This window comes from Nycticebus coucang, chromosome 15 (assembly GCF_027406575.1).
Source record: "Nycticebus coucang isolate mNycCou1 chromosome 15, mNycCou1.pri, whole genome shotgun sequence".
Taxonomy (NCBI): domain Eukaryota; kingdom Metazoa; phylum Chordata; class Mammalia; order Primates; family Lorisidae; genus Nycticebus; species Nycticebus coucang.
The window spans coordinates 1366608-1388017 of record NC_069794.1 but is presented as its reverse complement, the minus strand read 5'-3'; positions in this window follow the sequence as shown (position 1 = coordinate 1388017).

Below are 21410 nucleotides of genomic sequence, written 5' to 3'. Positions count from 1 at the left end.
AGATTCAAACTTGCTTAATGGTTTCACACATGGCCAATTTGGGTAAATAATCCATTTGGAACTTGGGGGGAACAGGTATGCTGTAGTCTTTGGGTTCAGTGTCTCACAAAGTTGATAGAGTCAGGTTATTTGTGAGGTTTAAATTGTTTCTTTGCTGATTGCTTTTTTGTGTGTTACTAAGAGAGACGTGTTGAAGTCCCCACCTATGACTGTGAGGGTTTATTCCTTTAGTTCTGTCAATTTTACTTTGTATATTTCAAAGCTATGTGATTAGATTCATAATGACTAAATTGTTATATCTTTCTGGTGGATTTAAGCCTTTACTGGTAATGAAATGTTCCTCTTTATCTGTAGTATTTCTTCTTGCATTTCTACTTTGTCTGATATTAACTTTCTTTTGGTAAATGTTTACTTGGGGTATCATTTTTTACCCTATTGCTTTCAACTTTTCTGTAACATTATACTTAATGTCTATCCTTTCTAAAAATCCAGGCTTCTTATCTTTTACTGGGAATACTTCATCCATTTACATTAAATGTAATTAGTGACATAGCTGGGTTTGTAAACACCATCTATTTGTTTTCTATTCATCTGACATGCCTAAAGTGTTTTTTTACTCATCTTATTTGGAATAGGAATTTTTCATTTCACTTTTTTATTATATTGCTAATTATATATTCCTTTAATATTATCATAAAGGTTAGAGACTACAATATCCATTATTAACTTATTTTAATCTAAAATTAGTACTTTTATCACTTCTTGAATAATGTAAAAATGGGAAAACACTAAACTCCTTTACTCCTTTTTTTTTTGCATTTTATTGCAAATTTTAATTCTGTATGTATTTTAAATGCCAGAAAATGGTATGGTTGGTTTTGGTAGCTAATATTCCTCTGGATACAACCACATATCTACCCTTTCCTTTGCTCTTCATTCTGTTGTGTATTTTTAATGCTCCTGATTGGCAATATATCCCTGCCACAAAATAACTCCTTTTGGTGTTTAAGTGTGAGCCTATTGGGAAAATCCTCATGTTTTTATTTGTCTGAAAGTATCTTTGTTTTATCTTCATGGTTTGAGAAATGTGTTTCCTAGACACAGAATTCTGAATAAGCAATTGCTTTCTTTCAGGATTTTAAGGGTGGTTTTCCATTGTCTTCTGAAGTCCATCACCTCCCTTGAGAAGTCTGCTGTCATGTCTTTTACTGTTGTTCTTTTCATACCCTGTTTCCCCGAAAATAAGACATCCTCCGAAAATAAGACCTACTTACAGGAAAGATAAGACATCCCCTGAAAATAAGACCTAGCGCATCTTTGGGAGCACACCTTAAAATAAGACACTGTCTTATTTTCGGGGAAACGGGGTAGTAATGAGTCTTTTTTGCCTCTGGCTAAAGTTAAGAATTCTTTTTGCCCTTTCATTTCAGCAATCTTACAATGATGTGCCTGGGTGTGTTTTCATTGCATTTATCCTGCCTGGGGTTCACAGTAATATTTGAACCTGTGGCTTGATTTCTTTTGTAAGTTTTGGAAAATTCTAGGCTGTCTTTTCTAACACTGATTCTGTGCCTTCCCCCCACCCCCTTCTCTTTTCTCCAATTATGGCTGCTAAATATTTTTTATCCTGTCCCATATTTTTCTTATTCTCTTTTTTATTTTCCATTCTTTGCTCTCTTTGGCTTTAATCTGGGCATTTTCTACTGACCTATACCCAGATCACTAATTCTATATTCTGCAGTGGCTAATTATTTATTTAGCACGAAATTCTGATCGCTATGTTTTTTTTAATTCTGGAATTTCCATTTGATTCTACTTAATGGGTTCCACTTCTCTGTGACCATTGTGTTATCTGTTTTATTGAAACATATTAATCATAGTTATGTTTAATCTATACTTGGTAACTCCAATATCTAGATTACCTAGAAGTCTGTTTCTACTGCTTGGGCTCTTAAATGGTACTTCTGGACTGAATCCTGGACATTCTGTTATGAAAAACTGTAAAGACTCTGGAAGACCTTTGGTTCTGTAGCTAGAGTAAGGACAGGCTATTTTAACTGAGCAATTCTGACACTGGGTTTCAGTCTTTGTAACATGTGGTGTATTTCTAGTTTTCCTTAAACCTATGGGATTTCCAGCCTAAAGCTCAGAGAATTTCTCAGGGCCAATGAAATTCAACTTTATCTTTTTATACCATGAGACCACTTGAAACTCTTTTTAGCTCCTCAGCCTCTTTGCTCCCACTTTCTGTTCACCATCTCTCAGGCTGCATAGCTGAGGACTTGGCAAATGCTCTGTGGGACCAGCACGCTGGGCAGTTGGGCTCACTACATTACACATGCCTTCTTTCTGGAATCTTGGCACCTCAAATCCTAGCTGCCTAAGAAGCACTTCACTCACATTTTTTTTTTCTTCCTAGCCCTGGGAAATGGCTGAAAAGCTCGTGACTGCTTTCTCCTATGCTTCTCAAACACTCTGTGATGCATGAGAATTAGTAAATGCCTTTGGTGATGGGCTCAGAGTACAAAAGCACACACCAGTGAATTTCATTCTGAGTCTTAACCCTGCAAGTCCTTCCTGTTTGGTAGTTTTCCAGCACACACATTTGTATGTAGTGCAGGTTTCCTAGTTGTTTTCAGTAGGGGGGTAAGGATGCTGCTTACCCTAGAAGCAAATTTTGAGAATCACTGGTCTGAGAGAGAAATTTAACCAGCTACATCCTGACAAATGGGCAAAAACAGCCCAGTTTTGCCCCAAACAGGCAAAACAAGAACTTCTGCATGTGGGGTTAGGAAGAGAATAGACTAGAACCACCCCAGAGGAAAGTGTTAGCCCAAGTGGAGAGAGTCACAGCAGCATCAGGAAGGCAGAGTGGCTCTGAAGCACCTGTGGCCATTCCAGCTTGCAGAGACCTAGGCAGTGCCTGCTAAGAACCAAAGCCCCAAGGGCAGTGGTCAGCCATTTCATGAACGCATTGCCCTGAGGAATGCGTTCTATCACCAGTATCATTTAATGGCTAGGGTACGTGCATCAGAACAGAGCAAGACCCAGGTAATGAAGAACCAAGTTGGGACCCAGGCACATCCAGACCCCAAACTACTCCGATAAAATGCTTTGCAGAGAAACTGTTCAGTGCATCCATGGTGAATGAATGAACGTGTGTGTAGGGGGAGCACTGCCAGCTAAGGGCTCTGCCAATGAGAAGAAATTGGGACTTAGCACTGGAATCATAGCTAATAACACCTATCCCTCATCTGAAGTTTCTTTTCCATGATGTGGAGTGAGTCAGCTCTCAGTGAACCACGTGTAGCTCACTCTGTAGTGCAGACTTTCCACCAGGTGTGTGTTGTTAGAAGCACAGAGCCTCAGACTGTGCGGCAGGACCTACCCGTCTTTGGTACCTCAGGTGACCTGGTGCCTGTGCACATCGAGAGCCCCAGCCCCAGAATCTCAGGTCCCCACAACAACCAAGATGAAGCATTGATGTGTGGTGGCACACCAGGACTTTGCCCAGATCCAGCCCCTTGCTCTAATTCCAGAAGACGTCACCTCTGTCACAAGTGCAACACCATGAGCCCACAGTTGTGCTTAGATGAACAGATTTCAATCCTAGGTCCATGAGAACCACATTTCAGAGGTGAAGGGACCAAAAGCTTCCCTCAGCCCCGCAATGACAGCAATGAGAGACTTAAATCTCTGAGAAGGAACACTCGGACAAGTGTAGAGATGAGGCAGCCCCTTACACAGAGTCCAGATGTGCTCAGAGCTAGAAGGGATCTTTAACCAAATACACATCAGGACACCTTTAGATCACTCACAGAAGCATGCCCTCTATAGTTAAATCAACTCCACGAATTTACATGCCTTCCAAAAGATGCTAATTTTTTGCAGCATCCACAAAGCAAGAGTCACAGGGCTCTGTTGTCCTTGTGAGCTCCTCACCGTGGTTTCCTCACGAAGAGGAGAGATTGAGCATCTGATTCTGCATGTCTCCAACTGGCCGCATCTCCCCCCAGGGCAGCACAGAGCACCTCACAGCCCCCATCAGGCCTCCCTGTGCTACTCTGGCTCCCAGGACTTGGGATCTTAGTAGTTGGGCACCCTGCCCACTGTCACTGCAGGTGGGAGTTTTCCTCTGCAGTGAGCCTGGATCTTGGTCACCTGGCAATAAAGTGCCTCTTTCCCCAGGTCTGTGGGCTGGGCAGCCTGCTGCTTCCAGGTTCTCTCCAGAAATAATCTCTTGTCCTTTTCCTTGGGAAGATGGGCAGCTTCTCCTGTGGTGGGGCCCTACCTCTCCCTCTGCCTCAGCAGAGGAAGTGGCCCCAGACCACCCTGGTTGTCCAATCAGATGTTGCTCACAGCTGGCTGGATGTACCCCCATGGTCACACAGTCCAGGGCATCTATCCCTGTGCCACCCCCTCAGCCCTGTGCTGTGTGATTCATGCCTTGGCTACTACACACAGAAGCCCTCCCGTGTCTGCTGCTACTGAGTATCTGCCCTTGGTGATACTGCATCCAGCTGTGACCTGCCTGCTTTCTCACACACATCCACTACCCCCAAATCTGTGCCCTTCAGGCACAGCAAAGACTTTCCCACAGGGTCAGTGAGACCCTTTAGGCTTTGTAGGAACCTGGTCCCTATTGCATCTCAACTCTGAGGCCAGTGCAAACATGGCCATGGGCAACCATGGAAACAGGGGCATTCCATCCATCTCAGAGGAGCCAGGACCACTCAGCGCTCAGATCCTGCAGAACTGAGTTCTTGATTTTGTTGCATCTGAATTGACTTAAATTTAAGGAAGCAATGCAGCCACTGGCCCCTTGCTGGCAGCACACTCGGAGCGGGGGTCAGCGGGTGCCCTTGAGCTAGAGTCACAGAGGGTCCAGGACCACCGTGGCCCAACACTGTGGCCTCCATCCCTGCCACCACCTCTTGAGACTCAGGTTTGCTCCCTGTGACATACTAAATAGCTACATCATTTTATAGGAAAGAGAAAAATTTCATTTGAGTCTTTAAAAGGCCTAAAGTGGCAAGCCCAGAAAACGCTTTCACAGTTAGACATACTTCATAAGTGGCCAAACAGACTTTAAAAATATTTATAAGAAAATGTTTCCTGCTGGAGATCCTACATGATGTTTTTCACCTCTAAAAGCCCATTCACTCCTCTGTTCCAAGTCACTGATAACTCGGCTTCTCAGAAGGTGATTCTGACAACTTCACCAGGTGGCATGGCCCCAGGGGATCACCAGAGCCCCCTGTGTCATGGGACCCTGAGGGAACCCCAGGTGTCTCACCTAAAATTGGAGGTGATGGCACCCAGCTCAGGGTGGCTACAAGGCCTGGTTCAGACTGAAAATAAGAATAACAAGTTCGAGGACATCATGGGGATGATGAATAAGAGTGACAGACCTCTTCACCCTGGAGAGCCAACTCCGGGCCAGGTGCTCTCCGAGGACGCGACTTTGGTCAGCTCATCCTGCCCACCCAATGGTGACACCCCATAACAGTGGGGGCACTCGACCATCACCCATTGTCATTTACTCCATACAGCCTTTAGGGACACACAGTCACTGCCTGGATCTGTCAGGGTCCTGCAGAGACACAGAGCAATGGGATGTGGATGTGTCCCTACACACAGACACGTGCACACAGACACAACACACTGAGATGCATGCGTGCACACACATGCATGCACAGATACGCACAGACACAGAGGTGCACATGCACACATAGACATGCACAGAGATACACACAGGGATGCGCATGCACATACATGCACACAGAGATGCACAGAGATGAGCATGCACACACATGTACACAGGTGCACATGCACACACAGACACACACAGATACACACAGAGATGCACACATGCACACACAGACACACACAGATACACACAGAGATGCACACATGCACACACAGACATGTACACACAGGGATGCATAGAGATGCAGAGATATGCACACATGCACACACACACAGGCACACACAGACGTGCACACAGACACACAGAGATACACAGAGATGCACACATACATGCATGCACAGACATGCACACAGACACACAGAGATACACAGAGATGCACACATACGTATATGCACAGACATGCACACAGTCATACACAGAGATGCGCACAGACACAGATGCACACAGACACACAGAGATGCACACAGACATACGGATACACAGAGATGCACACGTGTACACAGAGATGCCCACAGACACAGAGATACACAGAGATGCACACGTGCACACATGCACATACAGACACACACATATGCACAATGCATGCACACAGGCACACACATGCACACAAACACGGATGCACATGTGCATACACACGGCAGGAGACAGACTTGGGAAACTGGCCACATGATTGGCAGGCCAGATGCTGGGAAGATTGGGCTCCAGGCTGGACACCTAGGAACAGCCCCAGCTGCACTTCAAGCCCAGCCATTTCCAGGGGCAGAATCCCCTCGTTAGGAGGTCTCAGTCTTGTCTTAAGACCTTCAACAAAGGGGGTCACTCCCCGACAGAGGGCTGTCTCTCTGTTGGACTCTCAGCCTCCTGAATTCACATCCATCTCACCTAGACAGTACCTCACAGCCATACTGGCCCAGCCAAGGGCCAGCTAGGCAGACACAGAATTAGCCATAGCATCTCCCCGTTTAGCAGCTGGGCACTTGCAAAGGAGGCCACAGTCTGCAGGTGAATGGAGCCCAGTCTGGCCCAGTGCTGCAGCTCTGGCCGAGGTCCCAATCTCTGTCCTGCAGTGCCCCTCCATGGCTCAGTTCAGAATGGCAGCCACCCTGCCCTTCAGAGTCCAAGCTCAGGCAAGTGTCCACAGCACACATGGCCACAATCCACATGTGCCGGGAGGCCAAGAGCTCCCTCAGGCCACATCCCCACCTCCAAGCCCTTAGTTCCAACTTGCCTGCACAGGCCTGCAGCCCTTCCCGGTAGCCAGTATGGGAACACAGCAGGCCCACGCCATCACAGTGGCCACATGGAAGCCATGGGGTGGGCACACCAGGCACAGCCAAGAAAAAGGAGGTTTCTCTTTTGTCTAGAGATAAAGACCTTGAGTTGAAGTCAGAACAGGATAGGAGACCTTCCCACCTGAGACATGTGTGAGCCATTCTCACCATTAGAGCCTGTGGCATCTGTAGAGTGGGCAAGTGCAGAAAGCTGTCCTCCCCTCCTGCCCTTGAACTGACACTGACTGCCACAGGTGGAGTAGGGGAACTCCCTCCCGCACTACAGTTGGGCGTGGCAGGTAATCTGCTACCAGCAACAAGGCACAGCAGGGTGTGACACAGGAGGGCGGCCCCCTCAGCTGGAGAGGACCATCGCTGATGTGCAGAAAACTTCTGTGAAGCCAAAGGAGCAGGGTCTCACTTGGACCAGAGTAACCCAGAAAAGATCCAGAAAGCCAGCCATGATTTCCCAGGGCACACCTAACTCCCTCATCCCAGCCACTAGACATCAGGGGTGGGACCTGGATGCCCACATGGCCACAGCTACTGTCACAACTACACATGGAATTGAAAGTACGGGCACTCGTGCAGAGAAAGTCATATCTAAACAATGGCCTTTCCAGAAAACAGCTAAAAGGTGACAGCAGAGCCTCTTCCTCCCCTCTGAGTGATAGGCAGGATTGCTGCAGGCAGAAGGGGCCCTTCGGGTGTGGTCTGCAGGTCTCCCTCTGCCCCAGCTAGAGTGGATGGAACAAAGGCTGAGTGAATCAGTCCACCAGACCAACCACAGAACGCACAGTTTCAGTGTCAGATGGATTCAAGGTGTTCAGGCAGCAGCTCTCATGGGCTTTTTCAAGACAAAGAGTAAAGTTTGGGGTTGTTGTCAGGAAGCTCCCAGGAAGCTGCAGTGACACAGGTGCGCACCACGCCCTCGCAGGTTTTGGACTGAAGTCCCCCACCCATCAGTTGCCACACAGCTCACCGCTGGGGCACAATTCTCCACAACTCACACTTTCTTTGCATCCCATGAAGTGAGACATTGACTTCCCTTAGGTTCAGGGCTGCCTTTTCAAGCATCCTTGAAAGCAAATGACTTTGGGACCGAGAGAGTGCCTTCCTCAGGGCCGCTGTGCTGAAGCAGACGCTTGACATGCAGGTGTCTCCGGCCCCGTCGTGTGAGTGTAAAAGTGGGCTATACAGTCCTCTTGCTGATACAGCTGCTGTGGGCAACAAACTGTCCACTCTCAGAGCCCAGTCTCATTTCTCCTCTCAGTATCCGTGAGACTGTGGCCAGTTTGTTAGATCTTGACCGGGTAACACCCAGGGGACCACCTCCTCCGTCTGCAGCCAGGCCACCCACCAGAGTTTGGGTGTGGGGGCTCTGCCCAGACTCTAGGGTCCTACCTGGCTCCCAGAGCTCAGGGCTTAAACCTCATTTCCTCATGTGTTATTAATGATGAGTCACTGATGGAAGTGTCCAGACCTGGGCTACCATGCATCTTTTCTGTTTGTTTGACTATTAACAGTGGTTCTCAACCTTCCTAATGCCGCAATGTATTTTCATTGTTAAAAAGGGGTCACAGCCCACAGGTTGACAACTGCTGGACTATAAGGAGCCAGACTCCTGGTGTCAGTATCCCAAGCCCTACACCTGCCACCAACCTGCCTTTGCCACCACCAGGTCCTGCCCAGGACCCTTGCTCCCACCTGCAGCTCTGCCTGTTTCACCCAGAGCCAGGTGGACGCAGCCCTGCATCTGGTGCCCACCCTGCCTATGCGGCTGGTACTGGCGGCCCCCATTCCACCCTTTTGCCCAGGTCTATCCCTGGGCCCACGTCCTTCACTTGCTCCAGGTCCAACTTTCGGCCCACATCCATCCCTCAGCCCACATCCTCCCTCCACAAGCAGCAGGGCCCTTCCAGGTGGGGCTGGGTCCTGTTCATCCTCGTGCCCCCAGAGGCCCAGGATATGGACCTGGATTTGAAGTGTGGACAGTTCTGTGACCTTGAATAAGTTATTAAGTTACTACAAACCTTGGGTTTTCTTAACATGTAAAATAAAATTTTAAAAATGAAAATTTGTAATTATATCAATAGATATTTGATTTGTTAATTAAAGATGGTTGTTCCCACAATAGCAATTCTGGCTAGTACTTAGAAACAGGGAACCGTTTGAATGGCGTGCCAGGCCTGTAGTGGTCTCCACCTCTGGCGGTAGCTGTGTGTTCAGCTCTCAGGCTTCTCTGTGGCCACCCCAGAGAGCTGCCCACAAACCAGAGAGTCCAAAACTCACAGTGCTGTGGGAGGGGCCATGTCCTTTTGTCTCCTCAGCTGTCTCAGGTTCCACTGCTGCCAGTGTTGTCTTTGCAAGATGCTCCTGCCCGGGCTGTGATCCCTCAGAGAATGTTATCCGCAGGGTTATGATCTCTCAGGGAATGTTATCCCTCAGGACTGTGATCCCTCAGAGAATGTTATCCGCAGGGTTATGATCCCTCAGGGAATGTTATCCCACAGGACTGTGATCCCTCAGGGAATGTTATCCACAGGGCTGTGATCCCTCAGGGAATGTTATCCACAGGGCTGTGATCCCTCAGAGAATGTTATCCACAGGGTTATGATCTCTCAGGGAATGTTATCCCACAGGACTGTGATCCCTCAGAGAATGTTATCCACAGGGTTATGATCCCTCAGGGAATGTTATCCCACAGGACTGTGATCCCTCAGGGAATGTTATCCACAGGGTTATGATCTCTCAGGGAATGTTATCCCACAGGACTGTGATCCCTCAGGGAATGTTATCCACAGGGCTGTGATCCCTCAGGGATGTTATCCCACAGGGCTGTGATCCCTCAGGGAATGTTATCCCATAGGACTGTGATCCCTCAGGGAATACTATCCACAGGGCTGTGATCCCTCAGGGAATGTTATCCACAGGGCTGTGATCCCTCAGGGAATGTTATCCACAGGGCTGTGATCCTTCAGGGAATGTTATCCACAGGGTTATGATCTCTCAGAGAATGTTATCCCACAGGACTGTGATCCCTCGGGGAATGTTATCCACAGGGCTGTGATCCCTCGGGGAATGTTATCCACAGGGTTATGATCTCTCAGGGAATGTTATCCACAGGGCTGTGATCCCTCAGGGAATGTTATCCACAGGGCTGTGATCCCTCAGAGAATGTTATCCACAGGGTTATGATCTCTCAGGGAATGTTATCCCACAGGACTGTGATCCCTCAGAGAATGTTATCCACAGGGTTATGATCCCTCAGGGAATGTTATCCCACAGGACTGTGATCCCTCAGGGAATGTTATCCACAGGGTTATGATCTCTCAGGGAATGTTATCCCACAGGACTGTGATCCCTCAGGGATGTTATCCACAGGGTTATGATCTCTCAGGGAATGTTAACCCACAGGCTGTGATCCCTCAGGGAATGTTATCCACAGGGCTGTGATCCCTCAGGGAATGTTATCCACAGGGCTGTGATCCCTCAGGGAATGTTATCCACAGGGTTATGATCTCTCAGGGAATGTTATCCACAGGGCTGTGATCCCTCAGGGAATGTTATCCACAGGGTTATGATCTCTCAGGGAATGTTATCCACAGAGTTATGATCTCTCAGGGAATGTTATCCACAGAGTTATGATCTCTCAGGGAATGTTATCCCACAGGGCTGTGATCCCTCAGGGAATGTTATCCACAGGGTTATGATCCCTCAGGGAATGTTATCCACAGGGTTATGATCTCTCAGGGAATGTTATCCCACAGGGTTATGATCTCTCAGGGAATATTATCCCACAGGGCTGTGATTCCTCAGGGAATGTTATCCACAGGGTTATGATCTCTCAGGGAATGTTATCCACAGAGTTATGATCTCTCAGGGAATGTTATCCCACAGGGCTGTGATCCCTCAGAGGATGTTATCCCACAGGGCTGTGATCCCTCAGAGGATGTTATCCCACAGGGCTGTGATCCCTCAGAGGATGTTATCCCACAGGGCTGTGATCCCTCAGGGAATGTTATCCCACAGGGCTGTGATCCCTCAGAGGATGTTATCCCACAGGGCTGTGATCTCTCAGGGAATGTTATCCACAGGGCTGTGATCCCTCAGGGATGTTATCCCACAGGGCTGTGATCCCTCAGAGGATGTTATCCCACAGGGCTGTGATCTCTCAGGGAATGTTATCCACAGGGCTGTGATCCCTCAGAGTATGTTATCCCACAGGGCTGTGATCTCTCAGGGAATGTTATCCACAGGGCTGTGATCCCTCAGAGGATGTTATCCCACAGGGCTGTGATCCCTCAGGGATGTTACTCATAGGGCTGTGATCCCTCAGGGATGTTATCCCACAAAGTGTGATCCCTCAGGGCTGTGATCTCTCAAGGAATATGATCCCTCAGGGAATGTCATCACAGCATCGTGTCCTGAGCTATACCAGAGGCCTCAACCTCAGTCAAGTATTCCTGTCTCTTTTCACAGACACAAGAAGACCAATGACAGCAGATTTTAGGGAATTTGTAAAGTAGGTGACTATTTTAAAGTCCTGCTTCCTTTGTTCCTCTGTTCCCTTGAATGCTGACTGGCCCTGCAGAGAAGTCCGTGGGAAGTGGACTCCAAACCAGGGAGGCACACGGCGGTGAGCTGAGCCTCACTGACACCACCAGGGGTCTGGTCTCTGTCATGTCATACTTGACTAGTATCTTGACATACTGAGCTTTGCCATCCTCCTGCTATTTTTAAACACTTGATTTATGCCTTTCAGTTGGATCTTATTCAACTAAAAATGTACTGTGTGTTCAGCTGAAAATGAGTAAACATTCCCACGGCTGTGGCAGTATGTTTGCACAGACCTCAATTACAAAATTAACAGGGCAGATTCTGTTGTCTTTGTTGAGCTGAAGAGATTACAATAAAAACCTCTAATGAAAGGAGACATGAGAAATAAAACCTAAGATAATACTAAACAAGAATGGCTTATTTATTTAGTAAATTTGATTTACTAGCCAGCTGTGTTGCTTCAGTTTTAGGACTCAACAAGCAAAAATGTCCTTTCCAAATTGTGGCGAAACTAAGTCCTAGTTAAAGCAAAGGGCAGAGGGTCCGGGAGAGGATTGGGTGGGCAGAGAGCGCGACGGGAGGATGGCACCTCTCTGGCCCATCGCTGTGACCTGAGATTCCTGCCTGAGTCCTCACCAGGGTGTGAAGGATGCCCTGTCTTAGCCTTGACTCTGCGTCCTGGGGCTGGAGGACTATGGGATTAGGTGTCTACCTCAAGAGACAGGTGCACAAGGTCAGGCTGGCAGTGCTGCCCCTGGATATCCCAGCAGAGCCCTGGAGCTGGTTCAGATGTCTAGCAAGATAGCACCAGGGCAGTCAGCTTTTCTTCCCACAGGTGAAAAGGCCACTGCAAACTGGACCTGCCCCCATGTGGCCCACTCTTGAGAGGGCTGGCCAGTGAGGGAGGTCATGCAAGGGCCCAGGCTGGACAACTGGAAGGCAAGAGGACTGATCTGAGAAGACTTCCTCCAGCAAACTCCAGCCAGGCTTCAAGTCCCCTTTGACCAGGCCTGGTCGAGGCCATCCCTCCGTCCTGTACAATCCACTTTGGGCAGGAGTCCTGCCAAGGCAGGTTAGTGACAATTCATCCTGTGCTCCAACTTCTTGATGTCAGCTGAGAGGTGATGTGTCGTGTTGGCTGAGCTAGAACCCCCTTTGCTGATGTTTGCTCCTGGAGACTTCCACCCCTGGCTGACACTCATCCTCATTGGAGGTAAGTCCACTCTCCTCATCACAGGGCTCATGGCCACGGTCCTTCCCACCTCTGCTATCTTCCAGTAGCTGCTGCCTCCATCTCCACCTCATCGGCATGTGGCCTCCTCCCCCGTTGTGTGTCTTCAGAGGAAACTGTCTTCAGATTTAGGGTGCACCCAGATAATCCAGGGTGACCTCTTTGCCTCAAGACCCCCTGGCTTCACCACACCCACACAGACCTTTCATCCAGGTCAGGCCACACTCATGGGCGCCTGGCCCTTGATGCGGCCACGTCTTTTGGCGTCCACATTCATCACACTGCAGCCCCCAATGCAGAAGACTCCCTTATTCTGTCAGTCAGCCCATCATTGCTGGGTGATGTCAATTAAGTCAAACTCCAGGGATGTTGAACCACCTCTGAACTGTGAATGGCAGCTGCCTCCTGGGAACACCAGGGAAGAGAGGCCACCACCCACCCAGGAGAGCAGCCCCTGTGTGGCTGCGGCGGGTGGGGACGTGTGTGGAGTGAGGAATGGGACCACGCCCAGCAGAGAGGCTTAGAACGGCCTGTCCCTGTGGGCTACGGCTCGCTCCCCCAGCCCCCACCTCGTAAACTCCCGTAGGGGACCTCCCCACTCTGCTTAGCTCCCTGAGGAGGACTAGAGCTGGCTGCCAGAGCACCAATGACTAAGCCAGGTGGCCCAGGACCCGGCCTGCTGCCCTGCAGGACCCAGCACAAAGCAGCTGCCATTCGACACCCTCGCCCACCTACACCCACAGAACCCACGCTCGCACCCTGTCACACGCTGGGCAGAGGATCAACACCCTCACCCTGCCCACACCACAGAACCCACGCTCGCACCCTGACACACGCTGGGCAGAGGACCCCTGGACATGTACACTAGCAACAGCAAGGAGAAGCAGGAGCCAGAGCTCAGCAGGACGGCCTGCATCTGAGCAGGACACCTGCCCCCACCGCAAAGTGCTGAGTAATAATAGCACCGACAGTGAGTCTCTGGGGACATATTGAGTCCACACTGCAGATGGCCGGGCACAAAAGGCCATCGGTGGCATGAAATATTGCAGAAGGACACAGATAAAGCAGCGAGCTCACAGCAGGAGCGATAATGCTACAGGGACAGGAGCAGCAGCTATAATAGACCCTCTTTTGGAAGCGAGGCTTCTATCCCCTCTTCAGAGGAAATTAATAAAAATATTGCAGATTATTATGAAAAAATGTATTAGTCCTGCAGCGATGATTTAAAATAAATTACTTGTGAGAACCCAGTTGACACTACACAGACAGAGTGGCCGTGGTGCTGGTGGAGTGGGTGGAGCACGGCAGGGCCATGGGCAGCCTGGGTGCACTGTGACTGGCCAAGAACCTCCCAACCCTAGGTGGCTCCAGGGAAGCCCCATCCCAAATGGCAATACTAAATGACAACTGGAAGAAATTTAACTTTGAGGACTGAACCTACCCTGTCCTGATATCTTTTAATTTTTAAAAAACTAAAGCAAAGAAAAAACGCTATTCTGGGGATAGGATGTCAGTCTGAGGTCATGTGTCTGACGGCAGCCAGGCCTGCTGGAGCGGCAGGGCTCGGGGAGCCTCCCGTGAGCTCTGAGGAGCCAGGCAGCGCTCCCTGCCCCACACATGGACCCCAGACCCCAGCTTGGGGAGCTTCAAGACTTGAACCCCTCGTGCTCCACCTGCTTCAAACACACTCTGTGTACGCCACACTCAGACTTCCCCTCAGACTGGGCAGCACAGCCCACCTTCCTGTCTGGTACGGCCCGGTCTGCCCAGTGAGGTTTGTGGCCCCCTGCCCACATCCTGGCCTCCCACCATGCAGTCTCCCACCCGCCCACATCCCAGCCTCGGCCATGCAGTCCTCCTCCCGCCCACATCCCAGCCTCGGCCATGCAGTCCTCCACCCGCCCACATCCCAGCCTCGGCCATGCAGTCCTCCACCCGCTCACATCCCAGCCTCGGCCATGCAGTCCTCCACCCGCTCACATCCCAGCCTCGGCCATGCAGTCCTCCACCCGCTCACATCCCAGCCTCGGCCATGCAGTCTCCCACCCGCCCACATCCCAGCCTCAGCCATGCAGTCCTCCACCCGCTCACATCCCGGCCTCGGCCATGCAGTTCTCCACCCGCTCACATCCCGGCCTCGGCCATGCAGTCCTCCACCCGCTCACATCCCGGCCTCGGCCATGCAGTCTCCCACCCGCTCACATTCCAGCTTCTGCCATGCAGTCCTCCACCCGCCCACATCCCGGCCTCGGCCATGCAGTCCTCCACCCGCCCACATCCCGGCCTCGGCCATGCAGTCCTCCACCGGCCCACATCCCGGCCTCGGCCATGCAGTCCTCCACCCGCCCACATCCCGGCCTCGGCCATGCAGTCCTCCACCCGCCCACATCCCGGCCTCGGCCATGCAGTCCTCCACCCGCCCACATCCCGGCCTTGGCCATGCAGTCCTCCACCCGCCCACATCCCGGCCTCGGCCATGCAGTCCTCCACCCGCCCACATCCCGGCCTCGGCCATGCAGTCCTCCACCCGCCCACATCCCGGCCTCGGCCATGCAGTCCTCCACCTGCCCACATCCCGGCCTCGGCCATGCAGTCCTCCACCCGCCCACATCCCAGCCTCGGCCATGCAGTCTCCCACCCGCCCACATTCCGGCTTCTGCCATGCAGTCCTCCACCCACTCCCACCAGCACCAAGGCCACGAACACAAAGGAAAGGCAGGGAAAGGAGGGGTTGCCAGGGAGGGAGACGGGGTCCCTCACATGGCCCTGCTCTCATCTGCTTCCCGTCCACAGCCGGGCCCAGAGCACAGAACCAGCGCCACACAGAGGAAATGAGGTTCTAGCCCTGAGCACAAGACACATGTGTAATTTTTTTTTGAGTCATAAACACATAATTTTAAATTTTCTAGTAACCACATTTTTGAAAAGTAGAAACAGCAGAAATGTATTTTAATATTTCATTTAACGTAATATTTCTAAAAAGTTACCATTTCAACAAGTCATCAGTATAAGAATTAATAAGTATTTTACTTTTTTGTTTTACTAAATCTTAATTCTGGGGTTTGTATTTTAATCACATCTCTATCTGGACTTTCCGGTGGCCAATGGGCCACACAGCTCTAAGCTGCCAGAAATACCAGAGATTTGCACATGCCCAGGTGCTGACGGCCAAGAGCAGGCGCTGAGACAGTCAGGAGTGCATCTTGGAGATAAAGCTCCCCCAGTCACGCCTAACTATGTAACTGTCCGTCACCTAACAGTAACACCACTCTGGCTACAGGGACTCTGTGTGCAGGAGTGATATACATTTGGAGACAAAACACATCTTCTGCCCAGGTGGCCCTGGTCAGGCTGGGCCCTTGGTGCCTGCCAGCTGGTCCTCAGCTGCCCCTCACTGTCCCTGGTCAGGTCTCCCAGGGAAGACACAGCAGGGTCCTGAGACTGTCCATCCCCTCTGCCAATACTTGCTCTGAACACCTGGCCCCAGACTTCAAAGACTTAGTAAAACAAAGAAGTAAAATATCTTATCAATCAATTATAAAAAGTTACCAGTTATAATGAGGTTACCAGTTACCAGTTATAATGGTAACTTTTTAGAAATATTGGGACAAATAAAATATCAGGCATCCACAGGGCTTCTCAGGTACTTGCTGGCAGGTTCATCTGAGTGACGTGAAACTCGGGAGGGAGCAGCGTCACCCCCAAGAAGGTTCTAAGTGCAAACTCTCTTGCCCCACCCAGCCCTGCGGGCCCAGTAGCTCTGCTGTGCCAATAAGGGCAGAACCAGGCTTTGGGCTTTGGTGTTTCCTGTTTTTCCAGCAGCAACGCAGGATGAGCTGTTCTCCAGGGCTTCCCACTACCACCCCCATTCTCTCCACTGAAGGACCTTCCAGGAGGCTGCAAGGGGAGACGCTGCGGGGGCAGCACTGTGCCAGTCCTAATTCATGTTGGAGAAAACACAAGCCACCCTCGGGTCCCAGTTACGAATCTGCACTGTCCCCTAGACAGCACCACACCATGTTCTCCTGGTGCAGCTGGGGGTCTCCCACAGCAGCTGGGTCTGACTTCTCAAAACGAAACCTGGAACTCAAAACGTGAGCACGGACCCAGTGAGCACGGCACTTATTCACGAGTGGTGCACGGGAGGTATTACAAAGCAGAAAGAAATTTTAGGTGGGTAAGGACGAAATAGAAAACATTTTTAAGTCATTTAAAATTCATCAGTCAATGTTTCCTGTTCTGACTGAAACAGGGTTATCAGCGGTAATGACCAGTGACTGCCACACTGTGGGACATGTCGGTACTTCCAAAGCACTTGGTTAACACTCTGCAGTACAAACACCCATTAAAGTGATACTTAAGGCTTCTATACTCAGTTTTAATGACTATGGTACCTGAAAAGCAATCCCTCAAAATGATTCCTCACAAAGACACAAGGAAAGTGTGTCTCTGGCTGTCCTGACCATGCTGTGCACTGCACAACCAGAAGTCCTGCACAGATTCCCGTAAGGTCTGGGCACTCCCTTTCTATACTTAATGATGACAATCAGTGGTTCCTCTAACTAGAATGTGTTGCATTTTAATAATTTTAACAAATAGGAATAATCAACTGAATCCCTTTGTTTGACATATTTTTAAACAAACTTTAAAATTATTTTCCCAAGCTTCTTAAGTATTTAAGTCAAACTTTTAAAAAATGACACACATCGGGCGGCGCCCATGGCTCAAGGAGTGGGGCGCCAGTCCCATATGCCGGAGGTAGTGGGTTCAAACCCAGCCCCGGCCAAAAAAAAAAAAAAAATGACACACATCATCATTTTTAGAAACAAAGTCACATAACAAAAAAGTCACATTTCTGAACGTGCATTTTCAGAGAGTTTTCTCCAGGGACACATGTCCCATGAGCAGTAGTGGCCCCTTATCCACAGTCACAATATCATTGTGAAGGCTCCTCCTGGAAGGGGCCAATGGGGGTTTTGTTGTCTTTGAGAATATTTGCTCGGAAGCTTCCTACTGACAGCCGTCCTCCATCACAGAGACAATGGGCAAATGTAGAGCATTTATTCTTCAGTACAGTAGAATGTCTGGTTCTTGCACCGCACTGCACCTCTTCACAGCTACCGTTAAGTCTGATGTCAGAGAGGGGTTTCAGGACCCCAGCCCATCTCTTCACAAAATACTGTAAAGACCCCACCAATGGAAAGAGGACATGCTCCCCTGCCTCTGTGTGGGGAGTGGTATTCCCACTGCACAGCTGCAGATTTGGAAAGCCCCCCTAGAGTGGGACCACAAGGATTGCCCTGTGCTGACATCCACAAGGTGAGCCGCTTGCCCCAGAGACACGCCACAGCTGTTGTTGAACACCAGCAGTAGAACAGGAGGAAGTTTCCAGGACCACAAACAAGAAAATAAATGTTAACACCTGATACCCTAGGGGAGAGAAGCTTGCCCACCCCCGGATTCCTCGAGGCCTTCGCCAGGCACCTTTGAGCAGACTGAGGCACACAGGACGGCCAAGACAACTGCAAGACATGGGGACAGGGACCAACTGGGGATAGGGGTGGCAGGAGAGCTGGGAAGAGCCCTCCAAAATGCCACACAGAGCTAGGAGAGCAGAGGGGCCACTTGGGGCAGCCTGAGGAGGGGCAAAGGCTGGAAGAAACTGGTAGAGGAATGTGGACCCCAGAACTGGGGCCTGACCCAAAGACCAAGTGGGTTCTTGTCTTCATGCAGGAAAGAATTCAGGAGAGAGCAGAGTGGCGTATAAGCAAATAGTAAGAGAAGAAAAGAAGGAAGCTGCCCCATAGATGGGCAGTGACTATCTGAGGGCAGCAGAGAGCAGCCCACTGTGAGTTTCTTACACACAGAGGGAGATCATTCACAAAATTTCTGGGAACAAGTCAGGGAGTTCCAGGGGTCCCTCCCCTTCTTGAACCACATGGGGCAACTTCGGGAGGGCGTAGCCTTTGTAACATCCTGGTGTGGGTGGCAGTTTCACAGCAGCTGAGGCAGTAAAAGTAGCCTTGGCTCTAGCTGGTTTGGGCCAGTTTCTCTGCTGTAGGACATGTGAAAGGTCCCCAGGGAGCAGGGCCTGCTGGTTCTCTGTTTCAGTGCTACAGACATAGCCCACAGTCTGCACTGAGTACAGAGGGAGGCGTCTCTCTCCAGGGGAGGGCCCAGAGGCAAGGTGAGAGCTGAGGACAAGGCGGCAGGACTGAGGCACTCCACACATGGTGCCCAAGGGAGGGAAAGCCCAGATCCAGCCCTCAGATAATTTGAGCCTGCAGTAAAGTGAACCTTATTAAATGAAAACAAAGACCAAATCCAAGAAGCCTGGCAAACTGGAAGCAGGAAACACAGAGGAGGCTGACGTAGCCCCATGCAGACTGACAGGGGAGCCTCTGGCACTTCTGACTCCCGTTCAGTGAGAAGCTGCAGGGAAATGTCACCACCACGAGTGAAAACAGGCAACAGAACCCAACTTAGAAATGACTCCGAGATCAGAATTTCAGGGGAAAACTTTAAAATAAACATGATAAGTATGTTAAAGAATCTAGAAAAAAGGCAGGTGGGATTCATGAACAGAACAAAGTGGAAATGCTAGAAATAAAAAACAAGCCATCAGAGAAGGGTTCTCACTCAAGCTCATCTGCAGGCTGGACACAGTCTGGGAAGGACTCAGTGAACGTGAAGGTGGGGGGAAGACAGGGTGTCCAGGATGTGGGTGAATATTAACACCAACTGCATGTCATTGGGCACCAGAGGGACACAACGGAGAAACTGAATATGAAAATATCAGAAAAAACTGATGGCATATCAGAAACTGGTATGAAAATATCAGAAAAAATAAAGGGCAAGGACCTTGAAAAATAAGAGAACCACAAATCTAAGAAGCCTGGTGAACTCGAAGTGGGAAGCACAAAGGAAGCCACTCCAGGCACATCACGATAGAACTGCTGGGAGCCGCTGGCCAAGAGTGAAAGTCACAGACAAAACAGACAAAATACCACTCACTTCTCATCGGGAATAAAAGAGGCCAGGAGACGATGAAACGCAATCTTAAAAGTGATAAAAGCATCAATGTAGATTTCCACATCTAGCAAAAATATTCTTTAAAACAAAGACATTTTCACATAGACAAAAGCTGAAAGAATTTGTCTCCAGAGTAGCCCTCTGTGAAATGCTAAAAGGAGTTCTGTGGCCTACTAGGAAATTATACCAGACAGAAATGGTAAACTACAAGCAGGGTACACATCAAACACAAAATACCTCGCATGCATTTACAGGTGTGTGTTCTCTAATTCCCTCTGGGTATTTACAAATCCACGTGTATGTGCACATGCGCAGAAAAAGCTACTGATTCTTTAAAGTAAAAATCATACAAAAGTAACATCCTGTGTACACATTACACTTTGTAGAGGTAGAACAAAGGCAAAAGAGCAAAGGGGGAAGGGTAGTGGCTGGAATTTTGCTTTCAGAAGATTTATCACGCTATTCATAAAGTAGCAGATTTTTTTGAAGGTGTGGGTCAATAAAGATACACATTTTAATCTCTGTAGTAACCACCAAAAATATGACATGTGAAAGACCCTCCAAATCAGCAGAAAAAATAAAATATCAAAAAATTACAGAATTCATCTAAAAAAGCACAGGGAAAATGGAGCAAAGAGCAGAAGAAACAAATTCTATGTAGAAAATGTAGAAATATGGTATAATTGAACCCAAATATACTGATAATTACATTGTATACAGTGGGCTAAGCACTCAAATTTAAAGGCAGCTATTACAAAAATAAGAAAAATAAAAGTAAGACAAGTTCTCCAGAGACACGGTATAAACAAAGGACACAGTTAAAAGCAAGATGGGAAGAGAATTTTCACACACACAGCGTGGGAGAGCTGGTGTGGCTTTCTCAACATAGGATGGAGGAGGCCTCACACCAAAGGCTACTGAGAGAGCAGAGAGACTTTCACAGGGTGAGGGTCACTTTATCAAGAAGACACAGTAACCTACACAGGCAGTATCTGACAGAGGAGCTCCCAAACCACGGAGCAGAAATTCTCACAAGATGGGGAAGCCCCGATCATGCCCCTAAATACCTTCCCTGCTAACAGGAATGGGGATCCCAGGGCTGAGGCAGGAGCCGGCAAGGGAAGCCTGGAATATTCTGCTGTGGGGAAGCGAGGCAGGACCGCAGAGCTCACGGGCGTGAGGAGAGGGCACAGGGCTCCTGCTGGCGGAAGCTGGGAGAATTTCAGCGTAGAAAGAAACAATTAGAGTAACAGAGCATTCCCCACCAAATGAAACAGCAGACCTTGAGCCTTTGCTGACAAAAATAAAGGAGTGACCTGAAGGTTCAATGAGGAAGGCAGAGTTCACCTGTTCTCAGGATCTGCTCCTGGGGCCGCACATCACAGACGGACAAAGAAAGAGCATGTCGGGTGCTCGGCCGTTGCTGGGAAACACCTCGGGGGCCAAAGCGAGTCCACAGCCGCCCCAGCAGGGACCGAGGGACACATAGCACTGCTGTCATCCTGCTGCACAACCTGAGTCCAGTCAGAAGAAACACAGACACAAACTGAGGAGAACGCTGCAAAATTACTGGCCTGTGTTCCTCAGAAGTTTCAGGGTCAGGAGA